General features: G+C 39.8%; 1 protein-coding gene across 1 annotated transcript in view; it reads left to right on the forward strand.

Moving 5' to 3' along the window:
* Positions 1-17713: 17713 nt before the first annotated feature.
* Positions 17714-22552, forward strand: part of FCGBP (Fc gamma binding protein) — a 45319-nt gene continuing 40480 nt past the window's right edge. The window contains exon 1 of the mRNA XM_082676992.1: positions 17714-17748. The gene's annotated coding sequence lies outside the window, so the exon portion shown is untranslated. The remainder of the gene's footprint in view (positions 17749-22552) is intronic.

A 22552-nucleotide genomic window follows, 5' to 3' on the forward strand; every position in this document is an offset into this window, starting at 1 on the left:
TGAAGTCTATTTTGTCTGATGAGTGTGGCTGTATCTGCTTTCTTTTGGCTTCCATTTACTTGGAGCATCATTTTCCATCCCTTCACTTTGAGCCTGTTTGTCTTTAGAACTGATGTGGGTCTCCTGGAGGCAACATATAGTTGTTTTAATTTTTAATCCATCCACCTATTCTGTGTCTTTTGATTCGTGAATTAAATCCATTTACATTTCGGGTGATTATTGATAAATGAGGACCTAGCACTGCCATTTTATTTTTTGTTTTCTTTGCGCTTAAGAAATTCTTTAACTATGGCCCTCAGTTTGGCCTTTGACCTGAAGAAGATCACCTACAGCCTCAGGTGGTCCCATTTCTAAAGGTAACCTTTTTTTTTAGTAGTTCTTTTAAAATTGAAGTATAGTTGATTTACAGTATTGTGCCAATCTCTGCTGCACAGCAAAGTGACTCAGTTTTATCCATGTATGCATTCTTTTAAAAAATATTATTTTCTATTATGGTTTATCCCAGGAGGTTGGATATAGTTCCCTGTGCTATACAGTAGGACCTTGTTTATCCATTCTAAATATAATCGTTTGCATCTACCAACCCCAAATTCCCAGTCCATCCCTCTCCCTTCCCCCCCCACCTTGGCAACCACAAATTAAAGGTACCCTTTTTAATAGTCTCTTCAATTCAGTCAGAGGTTTACTAGAATTAGTAGTCAAATAAAGGAGGATAGAGGGGAGCTATGTCAGTCTTACAGTCCTTTGTTTTAGGTACTATTTATATCTTTAATCATTCATTAGCCTTCTACAGCAAATCCTTCCATCAAGCTATTTTGGAATTTTGAAGCCTTGGGGCTTCTGCATACCAATTAAAATAGGTACAATTGTTGAGGATAAGAACTCTCTAAAACTTTACCAGTTTCGAAAATTTTCCAATTCAAATGGCCATCATTTGGCCATTGACGAGTAGGATCTTAATAGTAACTCAAACCAATAAAACACAAGAGACAGCCCCACAAGAGAGTGCAAAGGATGCAGCCCTCACAAGATCCAGAAAGTTCACTTCCCAAAATAGTCTAAGAACTCAAAGACCTTCATTGTACAAGTGGAAACAACAAAGGTTGAGATGACAAAGGCCCCTTATGGACTGAGACCCTCATGACAAACTCCTCTGAGAGCTGACCCAGTTGAACAAACACTCCAAACACTCAGCTTGGAATCCCAGTCTATTCAACTGACTGCCAAATATGTGTTGGTACGTGCACTTTCCAGATGGAGGAGATCAGAAAGAATATTCTCACTGGTCAATGAGTGAGGTTCTCAGGACATGTAACAAAAAGAAAGGAAAACCTAATCTGGCCAGTGGTTTTCCTTCTTATGACAGAGGACACAAAAGACAGACAAAGAAAAACAATGACCATCTTTGGGAGGAAAAGGATCCACAAACCAGGAATATTCTACCAAACTTCAAACCAAGAGTCACGGAGTCCAAGGAGCTAGATCTACAAATATTTTCTCCTGTGAATCTAGTTTTTAAAAAAGAGGAAAATCCTCAAAAAAAAAAAAAAAAGAGGAAAATTCTCATGACTCTTGGTTTCTACAGATGCTGCAGGCAGAGATCTGGGAGACTGACTGACATGGTAAGAATTCTTACCTTTTGCCTGCTTTTGTCAGGTGTCCCAGGATCTCTTAACTGTAGTAGCCTTAGGGCGAGTAGTGTCCAGCCAGTAAAGTTTCATTCCATCCTTGTCATCAACTACTGGGGAGGAATTAATGTCCCTCTATCCTTCTAGGTACTTCTGGCTGCTCTAAGAATTAAATTGACATGGGATAGATTAACAGGAGAAAATCAAATTTTAATAACATGTATACATGAGAGAGACCCAGAAAAACTGAGTAATCCGTTAAATATCTTAACTATCTCTCCTCTTCTACCTGTATCATTTCTAGATTTCTATCTTCGAGCTCTCTTCCATGTGGTCTGCCCTATTTCCAATGCTTTCTAAAGGTTCTTCATCTCATTTATCGAGTTCTTCAGGTCTAGTCTGTTTGGTTATTTTTTTTAAGTTTCAATCTCTTTAGTAAAGTATTCCTTCTGTTCATTATTTTTATTCCTGAGTTCATTGAGCTGCCTTTTTGAGTTTTCTTGCAGCTCACTGAGTTTCTTCATGACAGGTATTTTAAATTCTCTGTCAATTAGATCACAATATTCTGTGACTTTAAGTTTGGTTTCTGGAGAATTGCCATTGTCTTTTTGTGATACCGTGTTACCATGGTTCTTCAAGGTGCCTGATAAGTTGTTCCTTAGCTGGAGCATTTGGAGTAGTGAACAACCTTCTTCCTCAGGTAAAGCTTTTTTTTCCCCCTTGAACTTGAGGCTAAGGATTCATTAGCAATAAGAGGCCTTTCTTGTGTTTTCCAGTAGGTGGCGCTATAGCAAAGCTTTTGGGTTCTCTTACCAGAGCTACCCCCGGTTATACATGTTTGAGAAGGAGTACTTTCCGCTCTCCACTGCCTCTGTCAGAGGGGTCCCTTGGTGCCCTCAGTGTAGCTGCTTGGTGCCTTGATGCCGCCAATGTGGCATCACCACCTGGGGCACTGGGATGGTGCACGCCTCCACCATATCTGGGGTGTCCTGGTTCTGTCAAAGCGGGGAGCCAAGGGGGAGCCAGGGTGGCAGGCATCTCTGTCATGACCAGGCTTTCAGGTTGGTGGGCTCTGCTGCTGCAGACAGGGCAGGGCTGGAGTTGTGGGTCCCTTTGTAGCTGGACCCTGATGGACAGGGTCACAGGCCCTGCTGCTGCTGCTGTGTGGTTCCCTGTGGCCAGCAGCATTGCTGCAGCCGGGAGGCTGGTGTCATGTACACTGTCTCCCTGATGCTACTGGGTTCTCTGCAAGATCAGCCACCATGGCCAGGTTCCAGGGGTCAGGTCACAAACCACCTCTGCTGTTCCCCCTGTTCTGCCTCCTCTATGTGTTCCAATCCACCCACCTTTAGATGTACAGATGTGAGGAATTCTCTGGCATCCTGATGTGTTGGGATGAGGCACCTTTGTTGAGTTATGGATGTTTCACTGGTTGTAGATTGAAGGGGAGACACAAAGGAGTGTCACGCTGCCATGATGCTGAAGTCACTCTAAAGTCAGACAGCATACAGGGTTTTTTTTAAGATTATTCTTTTTTTAAAAAAAAAGAGGTGCATTTCTTTTTTAAAATAATTAATTAAGGCTGCATTGGGTCTTCATTGCTACGTGCGGGCTTTCTCTAGTTGTGGCAAGCGGGGGTTACTCTTCATTGCGGTGCTTGGGCTTCTCATTGTGGTGGCTTCTTTTGTTGTGGAGCACAGGCTCTAGGTGCACAGGCTTCAGTAGTTGCAGCACACGGGCTCAGTAGTTGCGACACGTGGGCCCTAGAGCGCGCGGGCTTCAGTAGTTGCGGCGTGTGGGCTCAGTAGTTGTGGCTCATAGGCTGTAGAGCGCAGGCTCAGTAGTTGTGGCGCACGGGCTTAGTTGCTCTGCAGCATGTGGGATCTTCTCAGACCAGGGATAGAACCTGTGTCCCCTGCATTGGCAAGAGGCTTCTTAACCAATGTGACACCAGGGAAGTCCCAGCATATAGTTTTAACCTAACCTGACAATCTCTGCCTTTTAATTGGTATGCTTAGTTCATTTAAGTGTAATGTATTTATTGATAAATTGGACTTAGGTCTATCATTTTATTATTTGTTTTCTGTTTGTTCCCTCTGTGTTTTGTTCTTATCTTTCCCCCTTTTTGTCTTCTTCTCAGTTTGAATTTTTAAAATTTAATTTTTCTGTTGGCTTCTCCAACATCTCCCTGCCCCCCACACATACACTTTCTGCTTATAGGTGATCCTTTCCTGTCCTCTGACTGAAAAGAGAATTTCTTAAAATTTTTCTGCCTTCGTTTGCCTCCCAGATCTGGGATTTGGATCACCATCTGGTTAAAGTAGGGAGATGTAGGAGGGGGAAAAAACCCACAGAAACGTCACTACCATATCAGTAATTTTTTGAATTTTGACTTCCCTCCCCAATATGCCTGCCCTCAATTACTTTTCAGGGTCCTCAGGTAGTTGCTTTTTCTATTCTGGCCAGAGCTTTTAGTTGTAATCAGTGAGAAATTATGTATAGTAGGCTTAATCAATCTTAATGAGAGCCATAAGCAAACACACACAAGAGAGTCTGTTGAGAAGACTGACATTGTTTTGAGTTTTTCAAATGTCTTTAATGTCCCACTTAATAGAAAACAACTGGATTCTGATAACTGCTTCTGCATTCAATGTGTTGTGAAATGTTGTTTTGGTTGAAGTATATGAGGAAAGTCTGGAGCAGTTACGATATAGGGGTATATTTCATAGTCTCTCTAGATAAACGTGGATCTTCTTTATTTTTAACACTACAGCAAAACTTTACAAATGGTAGTTTCTTAAAGGTTAGTTGCGATGTACAGTCTGAAACCATATCAACAAGCTTTTAAAAATCTGTTGGTCTGTCTTGCATTTTGAATAGCTCTCTTACCTATCTTGAACAGATCTTTTACCTATTCACTTTTTAATAACATCACGCATCACATATCTGGAAAATACTGGTTTACTGAGTTATTCAGATTTCCAAAAATGTTGAAATATTTCCATTATATAATATCAAAAATCATAGTCATAAGTATCCACAATGATCTCATCAGAAAATCTATAAATATTTAGAAAATTGTTAAGCACATGGTGGCAGATATGTTTTTCCCCTTTAAGGTTCAGATTTTATCATTTGTCACAAATTCTGTCAGTTATTCTCCTTAAAGGGAAAGCTCACTTTGTTCTTTGTGAGAAAATATCTGCCAGATACTTAAGTCTATAGTTTTTAAATTGTTCTTTCAATGTAAAAAAAAAATTACACTATGACAAAAGCTGCTAGTACAGTTCATAACTCAAATAAACAAAAGCTTTTTCTTGAGACAGTCATCATATATCATTATGCAGCTTTATACATACCTTGCATTTTGTCACATAGGATATTAAAGTGTACAAGGGTAGAGGTTTAGTGGAATTAATAATTTTTACTGCTTCATGAAGGATTTTAAGTGAAACTGGTTTTCGTTGTTTGTTTTTTGCTATGAGTGGTTGTATAGAATACAACAACTTCTAGGATGTTCGGTGCCACTGCCTTGATGCGGGACAAGGGCCAGGAGTTTTACCCACCATTGTTTTTGCACCATCAGTGCACATTTCAACATAATAAAAAACCTGAATAGCAACTTACTTTTATTATGAAAATAATTTTGACCTCAGGGACCCTCTGAAAGGGTTGGGGAGATGCAGGGGTCTGCAGATCCACTTTGAAAATCACTCTAGTAAGAGAAAAGATAAGGGAAGCATTGGGGTTCTCCTACAGGAATAAAAGTAGATGGCACTTAACCCAGGCAGGAGGTTATAGCCAAACAGACATGAAGAATAAGTAGGATTTAGAGCTGTGAGGGAGAAGGGCATTCCAGACTAAAAGAAGAAACAGCGCAAGTGAGAGTGTCTGTGTAGGAGACATAGGGGGGACCAGGAGTGATGAGCTGAGATAGGAAAGGAGAGCTGGAGGCATAATTTGCAGAGTCTTGAATGCCATCCAAGGAGTTTAAAATCTCTCCTAAGTGTAAGGGACAACCACTGAAGGGTTTTAAGCTGGGGGATAACTTGACAAGATTTTGTTTGTTTAGGACAATCACTCTTACTACAGTGTAGATATGGATGCAAAGGGAATAAGACTTTGAGCAAAAAAAAAAAAAAAAACCCAGAAAGCTATTGCAATAATCCAGCTGAGAGATGGCTACCTGAATCCCTTGGAAAAATGGCAGTTGACTTGGAAATAAATAGATGAATTTGAGAGATGTAAAGGAAGTATAAGTAATAAGACTAAGTGACTCATTAGAAGTGGGGATGAAAGGAAGGGAGAAGAACCAAGCTTGGGCTACTGGATGAGGGCGTATTGTTCACTGAGAAGATACAGGGGGAGAAGCAGATTTGGAAGGAGGGTTATGATGTTGGGTTAAGGTACCCATGAAACATTTAGGTGGGAATGTCCCAGAGTCAAATGGATATATGGAACTGGAAGTTACTTAATGTCTCATTCCATTTATAAGACATTCTTGAAAAAGAACTGTAGGAACAGAGAACATATTCAGTGGTTGCCAGGGGTTATGGGGAGAGCACGGGTGGGACTACAAAAGGACAGCATGGGGCTTCCCTGGTGGCGCAGTGGTTAAGAATCCGCCTGCCAATGCAGGGGACACGGGTTCAAGCCCTGGTCCGGGAAGATCCCACATGCTGCAGAGCAGCTAAGCCCGTGCGCCACAACTACCGAACCTGTGCTCTAGAGCCCACGAGCCACAACTACTGAAACCCGTGCGCCTAGAGCCCGTGCTCTGCAACAAGAGAAGCCACCTCAGTGAGAAGCCTGTGCACCGCAACGCAGAGTAGCCCCCGATTGCTGCAACTAGAGAAAGCCCACACGTGCGCAGCAATGAAGACCCAATGCAGCCAAAAATAAATAAATAAAATTAAAAAGAAGAAAAAGGACAGCATGAGGGAGGTTTGGGGAATGGTGAAACTGTTCTGTATCTTGATTGTGGTAGTGGTAACAGACATCCATATATGTCAATTCTACTGTATATTAAATTAAAAAATTAAACAGGAAAATTACTCTTGGGTTTCTGGCTTGTAGAACTGGTGCCAGTGGTGGCATCGTTCACTGAGATTCAGAATAAGAAAAGGACCTGGGTAGGTGGAGGGAGACAATGAGGTTTGGGATATACTAAGTTTGAGGTGCCTTTGAGACATCCAACAGGTATCAACTAGACAATTAGACACACCATCTGGAACTCAAAGGAGAACTGTTCTTAAAATTTTCAAAATCCTCACTCGGTGTAGAATCATGGATTTTTCTCCTGAACTTGTACCCGTGTTATCAAGAACTACTGTGCCATGTTTCTTATCACTGTACTTGTATTGGCCTAGCACCATCAACTTAAGTTTTTACATCTCAGCCATTATATGGTGGTAAATAATGAATATCGATAACTTCTGTGTGGGATCTTATTTACAATAAGAAATATAACAAAAGCAGAAGGTCATTAAAACCATTATAGGGTATGAGTCACCTTATGGTGGTATCTGAAGCCAGGAAAGGAGAGAAGGCTCCTCGAGACGGCTTAGGAAGAGTATGGAATGTAAGAAGAGGCAGCAATGACAGAGGCTCGAAGATGAGAAGTGACAAAGGATTAGGAGCTTGAAAGTTCCAGCCTGAGCGGTTAGATGCAAACCAGGTGTGTGTGTGTGTGTGTGTGTGTGTGTGTGTGTGTGTACATAAGTATGTGCTGTCAGAGAAGCCAACAGAAGGAGAAAATTCATAAAAGAGGTGCTTGTGAGAAATCACACCAGAGCAGGAAAATATTCTCTGGATATAATTACAATGATTATTGGTAACCTAGGCTGGCATAAACTCAGTGCAGTGGTAGGGGTGGAAACTAGACTGTAGGGGCTGAAGAATGTAGAAAGAATGAATGTAGAAAGTGGAAGAATATAGAAAGTTGAGCCAGAGAGTATACATAGCTCTTTCAAGAAACTTGACTCTGATGGAAAGGGGAGTAAGAGGGCTGTTGTTAGGGCAGAACGAGTTGTTAGAAAGGTGTGTGTGTGTGTGTGTGTGTGTGTGTGTGTGTGTGTGTGTGTGCATGTGCATATGTATTTTAAAGAAGTTTGATCATCATTATAAGATGATGTGCATAAGCAGAGATTTAGAGAATGGGGTTAATTGATAGAGCCAGTCTCCTGTCACAGAGGGAGGGAGATAGTATTCTGTTTAGGGTGCACTCTATCTTCAGTCCCTTTAACTTTATGCTGGAGCCATTAGCCAACACTAATTAGAGGCATAAGAACTGGAAACTGTCTCTATTTGATGATTATATGGTTATAAAAGAATCAGCAAAGAGCAACCACAAATAGGAAAATTTAGTTAAGTAACATACTTAACTAAATGACATACAATTAATGTACAGAAATCAACGGCCTTCAGCAGTATCCAGTTAGAAGAGGTAATAGAAGAGCACACCCTATTCACAAGAGCAAATAGTAATGATAATAAAATACCCAGGCAGAAACTTAAGAAATGTGTAAAACTTATATGAGGAAAACTATAAATACTCATGAAGGACACAAAAGTAAACATGAACAAATGGAAGGGCAGTGTGTTTGGATAGAAGTCTCACATAATAAATATAGTAATTCTTTTTTTAAATTTTATTTATTTATTTGTGGGTGCATTTATTTATTTTTGGCTGCATCGTTGCTGCGCACAGGCTTTCTCTAGTTGCGGCGAGCAGGGGCTACCCTTTGTTGCGGTGCATGGGCTTCTCATTGTGGTGGCTTCTCTTGTTGCACGGGCTCTAGGCGCACGGGCTTCAGTAGTTGCAGCATGTGGGCTCAGTAGTTGTGGTGCACGGGCTTGGTTGCTCTGCAGCATGTGGGATCTTCCAGGACCAGGGGTTGAATCCGTGTTCCCTGCATTGGCAGGCGGATTCTTAACCATTGCACCACCAGCAAAATCCCAAAGACAATAATTCTTTCAAAGTTAATTTATAAATATAATGCAGCTCCCTTAAAAATACCATCAGGTTTTAATCTAGAATTAGAAAAGTTAACTATAAAAACTTATTTGAAAGAATAAATAAGAACAGCTAGGAAAACTCTGAGAAAGAGGACCATGATAGAGAGGCACTACCAGAGAGTTATACATACTATAAAAATTCTGTAATTACAACAATGAGGTATTAGCATATGAATGGATAGACCAAAAAAACAGCCTAGAAAATTCAGAAATGGACCCACGTGCATATAGAAATTTAGTAGATGATAAAGGTTGCATCTCAAACCATTGGAGGGAAGAAGGATTTTTAAAATAAGTGGTACTGAGGTAAGTGGAGAATCATATGGAAAAAGATCAGATTAAATCTGCTCCTCACACCATACACTGGATAAATTTTAAAAGGGTTAGAGGTCAAAAAAAAAAAAGGGTCAGAGATCTGTATTTAAAAAGACGAAACTATAAAAATACTAAAAGAAAACATAATGGATTCCTTTATAATCTTGAAGTGGGCAAAATTTTGCTAACCATGATTCAGAATGTAGAAGCAGTAAAAGAAAAGATTGATTACATTTGACTATATAATAATAAAGTTTTGCATGGCAGAAAACACAACAAGAAAAGTAAAGACAGAAGAACAGAGTTCACAGAAAACACAAGTCCTTAAACAAATGAGCAGGTGGTTGACCTCATTTATAATACTTGAAATGCAAACTAAAACTACATTGAGATATAATTTCTCACCTACCGGATTGACATCATACTCTGTTGTCACGTTGTGGGGAAACTGGTATTGCTGGTAGGAATGAAAACTAGTACAAGCCACAGGAAGGAGGATCTGGCAATTTCCAGCAAAGTCACATACATGTGGCTTTTTACCTATCAATCTCACTTCTAACCAAATTATATATTCCCTTTGATCCAGAAGTTCTCATTTTAATATCATTTCTAGGGTTCTATGACAAAGATACAGTGGCAAAAATACAAAATAATGAATGCATAAAGTTATTTGTGATATCAGTTTTTGTAACAGAAAAATACTTGAAACCAAAATATCCATCAGTAGCGAACTGATTGAATAAGCCTAAGGTATATTTATAGAGTAGAACACTATGCAACTCTAAAAAAGAATGGAGGTGATCTTTACATGTTGTTATGGTGTGATCTCCATGATGAAGTGTTACGCAAAAAAGTAAAGTGAAGGATGGTGTATAGGATATGCTACCTTTTGTGTAAGAAAGAAGGAAATGAAAATACACACATATATATTTTCAAAAAGAAACAATGGGAAGATGAATAAAAATGGTTTCATATAGGGCAAAAGAGGAAATATGGTAGAGGGCACAGAGATGACAGTGAGACCTCTGTGAAGATACCTCATTATAAAGTTTTGGCTTTGGAATCATACAAATGTTCTATAAAATTTTTTAAAATTTAAACAAAAAGACAGTTCCCCTGCTAGTGCCCAGATTATGGTCTCTAAATACAACTTGGTAAATTCCTGATAGGAATCAAAGCTCTCTGAGAAATGGCTGATTCCGGATTTGGTCAAGAAATGTACAAAGATGAGCCTGGAACATCTTGCCATACCGTAAATTAAGGAGGCTCCTACTGGTCTAGGGTGGAAATTGAAAGAGCAAATATGTTCAAAACCTATATATTCATAATAATATTAAACACAGACACACACGCACACACACACACACACACACACAATGTTTGTTTACCTTCAGAGAGAACTGTCTAAATCTGAAAATTGAAGCATTTAAGTTGTTTTTTTCTGTATTCACTGCAACTCAGGATAACCAAAGAATTAATGAGAGATGTTTCTCTGTATAGTAGTATATTAATATACAGATGTTTCTCTTTTAGTAGCTAATAAATGAAGAAAGAATGATAAATTAGAAATCCCCATTTTGTAAACCCCTAAAGAAATAATGAATCTAGGTAGGTTGCCAGATTTAGCATACAAATTTCATGGGAGATACTTACAAAGTTATAGTAGCGTTATATGGAACATGCTTATACTGAAAATTAATTTTGTTTATCTGCATTTCAAATTTAACTGAATGTCCTGTGTTTGACCTGGCAACCCTAGATCTAGGTAATACTCAACAATGGATGTTAACATCACTGAGATAGATGCAGAAGAATCATTTAATAAACTAAACATTCATTTATGATTTAAAAACTAAAAATAGAAGGAACTTTTAAAATATAATGATGTGTACCCACAAAAATACTATACAAGCATTATACTCAGTAGCAAAATGTTGAAAGTTTTTGGTTTCTGTTCAGGAGCAAGACTAGGATACCCCCAATATGCCCTTTTTTCTACTGTGTAATAGAGAGCCTAAAGAAAAGATATAAAGATGAGAAAGAAAGTATAAATTCATTATTCATAAACAATATGATAGTGTACATAGCAAATCCAAAAAAAAAAAAACCCTACAAATAAATTATTAGAATAATAAGTGGAGACTTCTGGTTCCAGACAAGATGGCAGAGGCTCATTTCTCCCTACCCCTTCCTAATAAGTGCAATGAAAAACTCTGGAAATAATACAGCAGACATTCATAAGAGGTCTTTGAAAGGTAGAAAGTAGAAGGCTAGCTGGCTGGGGACCTTAGGACTTGAGGAACAACACAGTGAACCAGCATTTCTCAACTTCTGACCCAGTGACAGGAGGTGGCCCAGGCTCAGTGGCTCTCTAGCCTCCTTCCAGCAACAGAAGGCACCCAAGTATGTGCTTTTCTCTCCCATGGGCAATATCAGTAGTGATCAAGCAGGAGCCCCACTGGCACTGGGCAGTACAGGAAAGTGCTCTCCACCCCTTTATGCTAGTGTCTCCTACCCCTAATCTAGCAGCACCATCTGGACGCTAGGAAATGCTTTCAGTTTCCATTGGTGGTAACAACATGAATTGGGTGCAAGTGCAACCAGAACTGGGAAAAGGAAAAAGAACAGAATAACACTACAAGTCCTCTGAAAATTAAAGTGTCATTGGAACCACAGCACACAAAACTAGGCCAGGACCTACCTGCTAAACCTAAACATGGTAACTGCCTGCTAAAATGGAAGAGTTAAATAAGATCCAGAGTTTTCTATCATAATATTTAAAATGTTCAAGACATAATAAATAATCACATATCATAACAAAAACCAGGAAAATCACAACTTGAATGAGAAAAGACAATCAACAGATGCCAACACTGAGATGAATTAGATGTTAGAATTATCTGACAAAGATCTAAATTAGCCATCATAAAAATGCTTCATCAAGCAATTACAAATACTCTTGAGACAAATGAAAACAATAGAAAATTTCACCAAAGATATAGAAAATGTAAAAGAGAATTAAATGGAAATGATAAAACTGAAAACTACCATAACTGATATTAAAGACTCACTGGCAAGACTCAAGAGCAGGATGAATATGATAGAGGAGAGCATAAGTGATTCTGCAGATAGAACAATAGAAATTACCCAATCAATAAGAAAAAATCAGAGAGAAAATTGACAGGAAAAAAAAACCCCACCAAATCCTTAGATAACCTGCAGAACAATTACAAAAAATCTAACATTTGTATCACAGAGTATCAGAAGGAGAGAAGAAAGAGCAGGGCCAAAAAAGTATTTGAAGAAATAATGACTAAACCTTACCAAATTTGGCAAAAGACATAAACCTACAGATTCAAGAAGCTAAACAGAATAAATCCAAAGAAATACACACCAAGACAGACCATAATTACCTTATGAAAACTAAGGCAAGAAGAATATTGAAAGCACTAGAGAAAAATGATACATTATCTACAGGGAAACGCTGATCAAATTACAATGGATTTCTCATCTAAAACCATTGAGAAGAAAGCATGGCATAATATGTTTCAAGTGCCAGTAGAAAAGAACTGTCAACTGTGGATCCTATATCCAGCAAAACTACGCTTCAGAGGTTAAGGGGAAATAATGTTTTCATTTATTTATTTTATTTTTATTATTTTTATTTTTAATTTTTTTTGGCTGTGTTGGGTCTTCGTTGCTGCTCATGGGCTTTTGCTAGTTGTGGTGAGCAGGGGCTACTATTTGTTGTGGTGCACGGCCTTCTCATTGCAGTGGCTTCTTTTGTTGCAGAGCACAGGCTGTAGGCACGCGGGCTTCAGTAGTTGCAGCATGCGGGCCCTAGAGCACATGGGCTTCAGTAGTTGTGGCTCATGGGCTCAGTAGTTGTGGCTTGCAGGCTCTAGAGCTCAGGCTCAGTAGTTGTGGCACACGGGCTTAGTTGCTCCATGGCATGTGGGATCTTCCCAGGCCAGGGATCAAACCTGTGTCCCCTGCATTGGCAGGTGGATTCTTAACCACTGTGCCACCAGGGAAGTCCATCTAAGTTTTTAGATGAAGAAAAACTAGAGGCTTTGTCATCAGAAGAACCACCCTTAAAGAATGGGTAAAGGAAGTCCTTCAAACTCCAAATAATAAGAGAAGTCTCAGAACTTCAGAAAGGAAGGAAGAATAGCAGAATGGGTAAAAACAGGGGTAAATATAATAGGCTACCTTTCTCATGAGTTTTAAAAATCATATATATAATTTAAAATCAATTATAACATTGTTTGATGTGGTGCTTACTGTAGATGGAGGAAACACTTGAAACAATTATATTTTGGAAAGTGAGGAAGGTAAAAGAACCTACATGGAAGTAAAGTTTCAGCATTTCAATCAGAGTGGTAAAATATTGATGTTAGACTTAAGTGATAAGTTACATATTAATTTGTAATACCTAAAGCAAGTGGTAAGAAATTTATCCAAAATAATGTATTCAAAAATAATATAAATCAAAATGGAATTCTAAGACATGCTCAGATAACCCACAGGAATATTAGAAAAATGAGAAACAGAGAGGACAAACGGAAAATGAATAATAAAATGGCAATCTTAAGCCCAAACACATCAATAATTACTTTAGATGTAAATTTCTATCTAAATACACAAAATAAAAGAGTGAATTTAAAAAACATGATTCAACTATAAAGCTGTCTCCAAAAAAACTCACTTCAAATATAATAACATACGTAGGTTAAAAATAAAAGGATGGGAAGAAATATGCCATGCAAATATTGACTTTAAAAAGCCACAAGTTATTATATTAATATCAAATAAAGTAGACTTCAGAGCAAAGAAAATTGCTAAGAATAAAGAGGGACATTACATAATGACAAAAAATCATTCCACCAAGAAGACATTGCAATTCTAAATGTATACTTACAATAGAGATTCAAACTACATGAAACAAAAACCAGTAGAGCTGAAAGATGAAATAGACAAATCCATAATTATAGTTAGGGAATTCAAAACCTCACTCTCACCATTCATAGAACATAGAGAGGAAATAAGCAAAGATATAGAAGAACTGAATAACACCACTGATCAACAGGATCTAATTGACATTCATAGAATACTCTATCCAACGACACCAGTATGCACATTATATATATTTATATACATCAAAATATGTGGATGTGCTACAGCAGTGCTGGAAGGGAAATTTTTAATTTTTTTTATTTTTATTTTTTTTTGCTGTACGTGGGCCTCTCACTGCTGTGGCCTGTCCCGCTGTGGAGCACAGGCTCCGGACGTGCAGGCTCAGCGGCCATGGCTCACGGGCCCAGCCGCTCCACGCATGTGGGATCCTCCCGGACCGGGGCACAAACCCGTGTCCCCTGCATCGGCAGGCGGACCCTCAACCACTGCGCCACCAGGGAAGCCCTGGAAGGGAAAGTTATAGCACTAAATGCTTACATTAGAAAAAAGGCAAGTCTCAAACCAATAATCTAAGCTCCTACCCAAGAAACTAGTAAAAGAAGACCAAAATAAACACAAAGCAATCAAAAGGAAGGAAAAAATAAACAGCAAAAATTAATAAGATTGAATAGAGGAACTTAATAGAGAAAATCAATGAAACAAAAAGCTGGTTCTTTGAAAAGATCAATAAAATTAATTAACATAGAGCAGAACTGACAAGGGTAAAAAAAGAGAAAACCCAAATTACCAATATCAAGAATAAAAGATGATATATCACTACAGACCCTGTAGCCATTACAATGGTAATAAGGGGATACTATGAACAACTCTACACTCACAAATTTTACAGCTTAGATGAAATAGATAAATTCTTCAAAAATCATAAACTATAAAAACTCAACCAATATAAAATAGATAACCTGAATAGGTATTAAAGAAATTGAACTTGTAATTAAAAGGCTCTAAAGAAAGAAATATCCAGGTACAGATGGTTCCACTAGAGAATTCTATCAAACATTTGAAGAAGAATTAGCATCACTTTTATGCAATCTCTTCCAGAAAATAGAAGAGGGAACACTCTCCAACTCATTCAATGAGGCCAGAATTACCTTGACACCAAAACCAGGCAAAGACATTACAAAAAGAAGAAAGAGGAAGAGGAAGAGAGAGAAAGAAAATTAGTATCCCTCGTGAACTTAGATTCAAAAACCCTTAAAAATATTAGCAAATCAAAGCCTTCAAAGTGTAAAAAGAATTCTATACCATAACCAAGTGGGATTTATTCCAGGTATGCAAGGCTGCTTCAATATTAAAAAATAAATCAATGTAATCCACCATGTCAACCAGGTAAAGAAGAAAAATTATATGATCATATCAATTGACATGGGAAAATAATTTGTCAATAACCAACACCATTTATGATAAAACCCCAACAAACTAGGAATAAAGGGGAACTGCTTCAACCTGATAAAACAGCATTTACCAAAAAACTACAACTAACAGGGACTTCCCTGGTGGTCCAGTGATTAAGACTTTGTGCTTCCACTGCGGGGGGAGTGGGTTTGATCCCTGGTTGGGGAGCTAAGATCTGCGTGGCACGGCCACAAAAAAAAGAAACAAGAATATAAACACCTACAGCTAACATATTTAATGCTGAAAGACTGAACGTTTTTCCCCTTATTAGGAACAAAGTAAGGATGTTCACCTCTTATGTGACACAGTACTAGAAGTTCTAGCCAGCTAAACAGAGCAAAACAAAGATTAAAAAAATACTGATTGGAAAGGAATAAAATTGTCCTTATTTTCAGATGACATGATTACATAGAAAATCTCAAGGATTCTAAAAAAAAAAAAAAAACCGAATAATAAACACACAAAAATCAGATGCATTTCTATACACTAACAATGAAAATGTAGAATCCAAAATTGAAAACACAATGCTATTTACAATAGATCCAAAGAAAAATAAAGTATTTAAGTATAAATCTAACAAAACATGTTCAGGATCTGTGTGTTGAGAAAACACACTTTTTGGGCTTAGAATAGAAATGCATTGTCTCACAGTTCTAGAGGTCAGAAAGTCAAGACCAAGATGTCAGAAGGGTTTGGAGAAAGGTTAGTTCCTTTGTGAGGAAGAATATGTTCCATGCCTTTCTGCCAGCTTCTTATGGTTTTACTGGTAATTTTCAGCATTTCTTGGCTTGTAGATGATGCATCACCTCAATCTCTCCCTTTATCTTCACGTGGTGTTTTCCCTGTGTGCATGTTTAACTCTGTGTCCAAATTGCCCTTTTTATCAGGACACTAGTCATATCGGATTAGGGGCCCACCCTACTCCAGTATGAGCTCATCTTTACTAATTATATCTGCAGCAAGCTTATTTCCAAATAAGCTCACATTCTATGGTATTGGAGATTAGGGGTTCAACATATGAATTTTGCAGGGACACAATTGAACCTATAACTGATCTCATTTTTCCTTATTAGAAGAGCTATGTATGTGTATATATGCATGTGTATATATAAGTATATATGAATATATAAAGGACTGAATGGTATACATTAAACTGCTAACTGGAGTTATCCTCTGGGAAATGATGGGGAATGAGGAGGGTAGGTGGGCAATACTTATACTTTTTATCTCCACACTTTGAATTGGTTGAAAAATGTTCAACAAGTATGTATAACTATTGCAAATTTAAGCAAACAACTTAAGAGCCTTTAAGGCACCTTATAGATGACCTTCAAGGTAGATACTGGGCTTCCTTGGAGAGAAGTGGGAACTACAACAATTAAGTGATCCAGAATTGTTCGACTACTTTTTCATGTGCAAAACAGTAATATTTTATATGTCCCCACCAAAAGGACTTGTGAGTCAGTGGCAGAGTGGAAATAGCACTGCACCTGGAGCCCAGAGAGCCAGATGGAATTCCATTTCTGGCACTAGCCGGCCAAGTGACTTTAGGTTCTTAACCACCAGGGCATTTGCATTTTTCTCTCTAAATATTTCTGTAAATTTCAGATATGTAGTCCTATGGTCTATATTTATTCAGATCTGGCTAATACATATATGTTGTGTGTCACAGCAATATTTGACTAAGCTTAAAAATAGCCAACATCACTTTTCCTAGAAAAAAAAATGAACACAGAGACCATTGATCTGAGCTGTGTACTTGAAGTACAGCGTATCCATGTTATATGACCAGGCAGCCTGATTCTCCCACTCTGCCTCTGCAAAGTGTCTATACCACCCTCCATTATCGCTATGGGAAGGACAACTTCCACCGAAGGGCCATACAACAGACAGAGCTGCACCCCACAAACCTGTGTCACCCCTCCAGAGCTTCTCTTCATTTCTCCATTCAATCAGGAAATAATTATTAACTACCCACTATGAGCCAGGACTATACCAGGCCCTGGGGATCCACTGATCAGCAAAATAAACACATCCTTATTCAGATTAAGGAAGTCAAGAAAACAATTACAAGACAATGTGAAATGTGTTTTGGTAAAGGAATTACAGGGTGCTGGGGGTGGAGAAGCCAGCTCTCTGAGTTAGGGTCCCCTAACTCAGTCTTAAAGGTTTTCCAAAAGCTTCTCTTCATAGAATTGTATCAACTCAGCTCTGAAATCTTGAGTTAGATAATTTTGCCCACTACCTGCTGCTTTTCCTTTTTCCTTTCAGTTCCATCTGTGGTTGCTGGAGAAGGGCATGGCTCAGGCAGGAAGCTGTCAAACCCCTGTAGTTCACCTATTCAAGGAAGAGAAAAATGGCATCTCTGACTGGGAGGCATTCTTTCAACTTCCTGGATGGTGTCATGTTTTCACTCTAGGTAGGAGGATCCACTCTGCGGAGTCCAGGTGTAAAAGGGTTTGATCACAAGTCCTGAGAATGATGAGAAATACCTATTCATTCCTCATCAGAGTCAATATCTACCAGAGCCCACTCACTCTCACTAACCATTACATCAAGCACAAAGTGTCCCTTTGAAAGTCTTCAGAGTGCATGTTTATTAGTTTCTTCAGACAGAGCACATGCCAAGGTGGCAGGGTTCACATCACTTTTCTATTTTCTCTAAGTCCCCTCAGAATTCTTACTTCCTGTCCCCATAATATTTCTGAAAAAAATTTAAATACTGGTGAAATAAATCCAAGAAAATCTACATAAATAGGAAAAATAGAATGTTTCTGAATTAGAAGAATTCAACACAGAAAAAAAAAGGCCAGCCATGAAATGTTACAGATTGATTAAATGAACTACATTAAAATTAAGAATTTTTTCATCATTAAAAAAGTGAAAAGGGGAACTTCCCTCGTGGTCCAGGGGGCCGGGGTTCAATCCCTGGTCAGGGAACTAAGAGCCCACATGCTGCAACTAAAGATCCCACACACAGCAACAAAGATCCCACACGCTGCAACTAATACCTGGTGCAGCCAAATCAATCAATATATTTTTAAGTGAAAAAAGGGAATTTCCTGATGGTCCAGTGGTTAGGACTTGGTGCACTTTCATTGCTGTGGGCCCAGGTTCGATCCCTAGTTAGGGAACTAAAATCCCACAAGCTACACAATGTGGGTCAAAAAAAAAAGTGAAAAGATAAGTCACGGAGTGGGAGAAAAAAAATTGCAAAACATTTAACAAAAAATGACTTGTATCCAGAATATATAAAGAATTTGTACAGATCAATAAGAAAAAAAACCAGACAACCCAATTGAAAAAATGGGCAAGAGGGCTTCCCTGGTGGTGCAGTGGTTGAGAGTCCTCCTGCCGATGCAGGGGACACGGGTTCGTGCCCCGGTCCGGGAAGATCCCACATGCCGCGGAGCGGCTGGACCCGTGAGCCATGGCCGCTGAGCCTGCGCGTCCGGAGCCTGTGCTCCGCAACGGGAGAGGCCACAACAGTGAGAGGCCCACATACCGAAAAAAAAAAAAAAAAAAAAAAAATTGGGCAAGAGACTTCAACAAATAGATTACTAAAGTGAACAAGTACATTCTTGATTTTTTCACTAAAAAATCAAGGAAATGCACATGAAAACCACAACCCAATACCACTACACCTCTAAAATGGCTAAAATTACAAAGTCTAACAAGGCCAAATATTGGTGGGGCTGTGGAGCAACCAGATTGGTCATACACTGATCGTGGGAGTTCAAACTGAAACATGTTTGGTAGCATCTACTAAAGCTGAGCCAAATGACCCAGACATGACCATTAGGAACTCCACAGCACATCCCAACAGAAACTGTGCACATGTGCGTCAGAAGATAGTATTCATTAGCCCAAAGTGGAAACAGTAGAATGGGTAAATATGTAGTGATTTTTTTTTTTTGGCCGCGGCATGAGGGATCTTCGTTCCCTGACCAGGGATCAGACCCGTGACCCCTGCAGTGGAAGTACGGGGTCTTAACCACTGGACCACCAGGGAAGTCCCTGTAGTGATTTTTAAACAAGCAAGTACCATATGGCAACGAAAATGAACTATAGTTATGTACACAGGATAACACTGAGTGAAAGAAGCCAGTCACAAAACAACATAGACATATGATTCCATTTGTGTACAGTTCAAAAACAAGCTAAATAATCTGTGGTGTTAGAAGCCAAAATAGTGGCTCCTTATGGGAGGTAGGGAGTGGATAGTGATTAAGAAGGAGAATGAAGAGGGCTGCTGGAATGCTGGAAACATTCTCTTTCTTGACCTGGGTGTAGGTTATAAGGATGTATTCATTTTGAGATCATTCAATGAGCTACATACATTTATGATTTGTGCACTTACTAACATGTGTATTTTATTTCAAGAAGACATTAAAAATATTCTCATGAATCACATTAGAATGGTTGCCTACAAGGGGGCCAGGAATGTAAAAATGGGTATAAAAGAGAATAAATAGGTTGGTAGGTGGGTGACAGACATATAAGCAGCTGACTAGGTAGATGAAATGGAGCCTGGGCTAGCAACAATTCTAGAGTTTTGTCTTGTCTAATATGGACACAAGTTACAGGTGGTTACTTTAATTTTAAATGGGTTAATGAAATTAAATTAAAAATTCAGTTCCTCCATTACATTAGTCACATTTCAAGAGCTCAGTAGACACGTGGAGCCATTGCCTTCCACAGTGGACAGCACAAAACACAGAAAATTTTCATCATCACAGAAAGTTCTATTAGACAGCATAAATGGACATGGATAAGATCTCCTGGAGAAAAGAGGTAGTTAGAGAAAGAAGCAGAGAAAGAGAATCTAGGACCACCAGTTTTTTAAAATTGCAGTATAGTTGATTTACACTGTTAGGCCAATCTCTGCTGTACAGCAAAGTGACTCAGTTATACATATATATACATTCTTTTTTTATATTCTTTTCCATTATGGTTTATCACAGGATATTGAGTTCCCTGTGTTATACAGTAGGACCTTGTTGTTTATCCATTCTAAATGTAATAGTTTGCATCTACCAACCCCAAACTCCCAGTGCATCACTCTCCCTCCCCACCTCCCTCCTGGCAACCACAAGTCTGTCCTCTATGTCTATGAGTCTGTTCTGTTTTGTAAATAGGTTCATTTGTGCCATATTTTAGATTCCACATATAAGTGATATCATATGGTATTTGTCTTTCTCTTTCTGACATACTTCACTGAGTATGATGATCTCTAGTTGTATCCATGTTGCTGCAAATGGCATTATTTCTGAGGACCACCAATGTTAAAGGGGTTATTATAGGAAACAGACCAAAGTAACACAAGATCCAGAAGAAAGTGACATCATGGAAACCAAGACATTAGAAATTTTTGAGGAGGAAGCATTCACGTCAAATGTTAAAGAGGAGTTAGAATCAAGTGGGAAGTAAGAGGTGACTGGAGGATTTAGCAGGACAGTTTCGATGCACATGGAAGTCAGATTGTGGTGGGTCAAAGAGAGATGGGTGGGGAGGTGAAGAACAGGAACATAGCTGTAGCAGGTCTGAAGTTTCAAGAAGGTAAAACAAATAAAGGGAATTTCCATAAAGCAAGGGAGCAGATGGCCAGTGCCGTATAGGAGGAATAAAAGAGATTAGCCTCAGCTCGGGTTCTCAGGAAATGACACATGCAGGAAATGATGTCTGGATTCCAGGCATGGAGTTAGCAGGTAGAATATGAAGAAGAGTGTTCCAAGTGGAAGGAGCTGCACAGGCAATGACAAGGTGGAAGGTGCAGGAAATGGAGCGTTAGGGCTTGACATAGTCCTGCCAAGAGTGTGAACTTGCTTTCACAGGGACAGGGAAGCATGGAATTTCCTTGAGCAGGGGAGGAACAAGATCAAGTTTGAACCTCAGGGAGGTTAGTGGCAACTTGTGCAAGATGAAGGAGCTCCCCAAGGGGGTCCAGAGACCCTTGTGGGATCCAGAGCATGAAAGAACGAAGTTCAAAATTGCCAGAAAATCTGAATTGAGCTGCAGAGTAAATTGTCTCCACCTGTACCCTGGATCTCTAAAACCCAGACAAGCCAGAGGGTCCCAGTGGTCTCAAGTCATATGACCAGTACAGACCTGTCCCCTACAGATCTTGTCAGCAGGGAGAGGATAGAGGGCTTGGACACACAAACGCCCCTTGTTTGGGCTCAGAGCAGGGCTGCCAGTGGCAGGATGGATGTGATTTCGCTGACCACAAAGAAGTGTCCCCACAGGTTATCTCGGCGGGTTCTCAGTGGGGTTTCTGAGAATCGATATGATATGGAGTAGGGTACAGGGTGCGTCATACCATACCCACCCACCACATTCACACCCCCTGGGCTCTGAAAGGAGGGAGAAGGTCCCAGGGGTGTCAAATATTAAATTGTGAGGTTTCCCACCACCGCCGCCCCACTTCTGGGGACTCTGGCCGCAGAATGCAACAATGGGTTTTGAGGAGGGGGAAGGCATCTCTCTGGGGTCAACCAGGGGAGACCTCAAGGCTCAGAGATTGGGGGGCAGAATCACCTCTCAGTCTTACTCTAATTTTCTGCTCCCTCATCCCTTGTTTCTCTGAGTGTCTCAGGCTAAACAAGGTGTATCCGACAGAAGATTTTGACATCTTGGTTTGCAATAGCTGTTTCCTCCTTAGGAATCCCAGCAGCCCCTCGTCCCGGTCCTTTTCCTCAGGTACTCAGGCACCACTCCCCACAAAGCTCTCACTCCCCATTGGTCCCCTCACCCCTGCCTGTTTCTTAATATGTCTGGCTCTTATCCAATCTCTTGTTTACTCACCTCATTTTCCTGGTTGACCTTGGGGCCCATTCAGCTCTGAGCCTTTCTCTCTCCCTCTGGGGACCTGCCCTGGGTGGGGCTCTAACAGCCCCCATCCACCCCGACCATGCAGAGGCCCAAGCCTTGTGATAAGAGAGGAGAAGTCCTGGGGGCAGCAGCTGCTGGGGTGTTGTCCAAGAGGACACCCAGGCTTTGCAGCTGCTATTTCCAGGGGAGACTCCCCAGGCAATGAGTCCTGGGACTGGGCGGAGGAGAGCAGGGCATGGGTTGGGTCAGCCCCTCAGGAGGAATGGACTCCACCTCAGAATGCCCACACCACCTCTCAGCTATCTCTGCTTCTGTGACCTACACCCCCAACTCCCATCCCAGGCAGATTTTGGGGTGATGGGGGCACAGAATCACCCAAAACTTGTTCAGCG

Source organism: Grampus griseus, assembly GCF_964374135.1.
Source record: "Grampus griseus genome assembly, chromosome: 19".
Classification (NCBI taxonomy): Eukaryota; Metazoa; Chordata; class Mammalia; order Artiodactyla; family Delphinidae; genus Grampus; species Grampus griseus.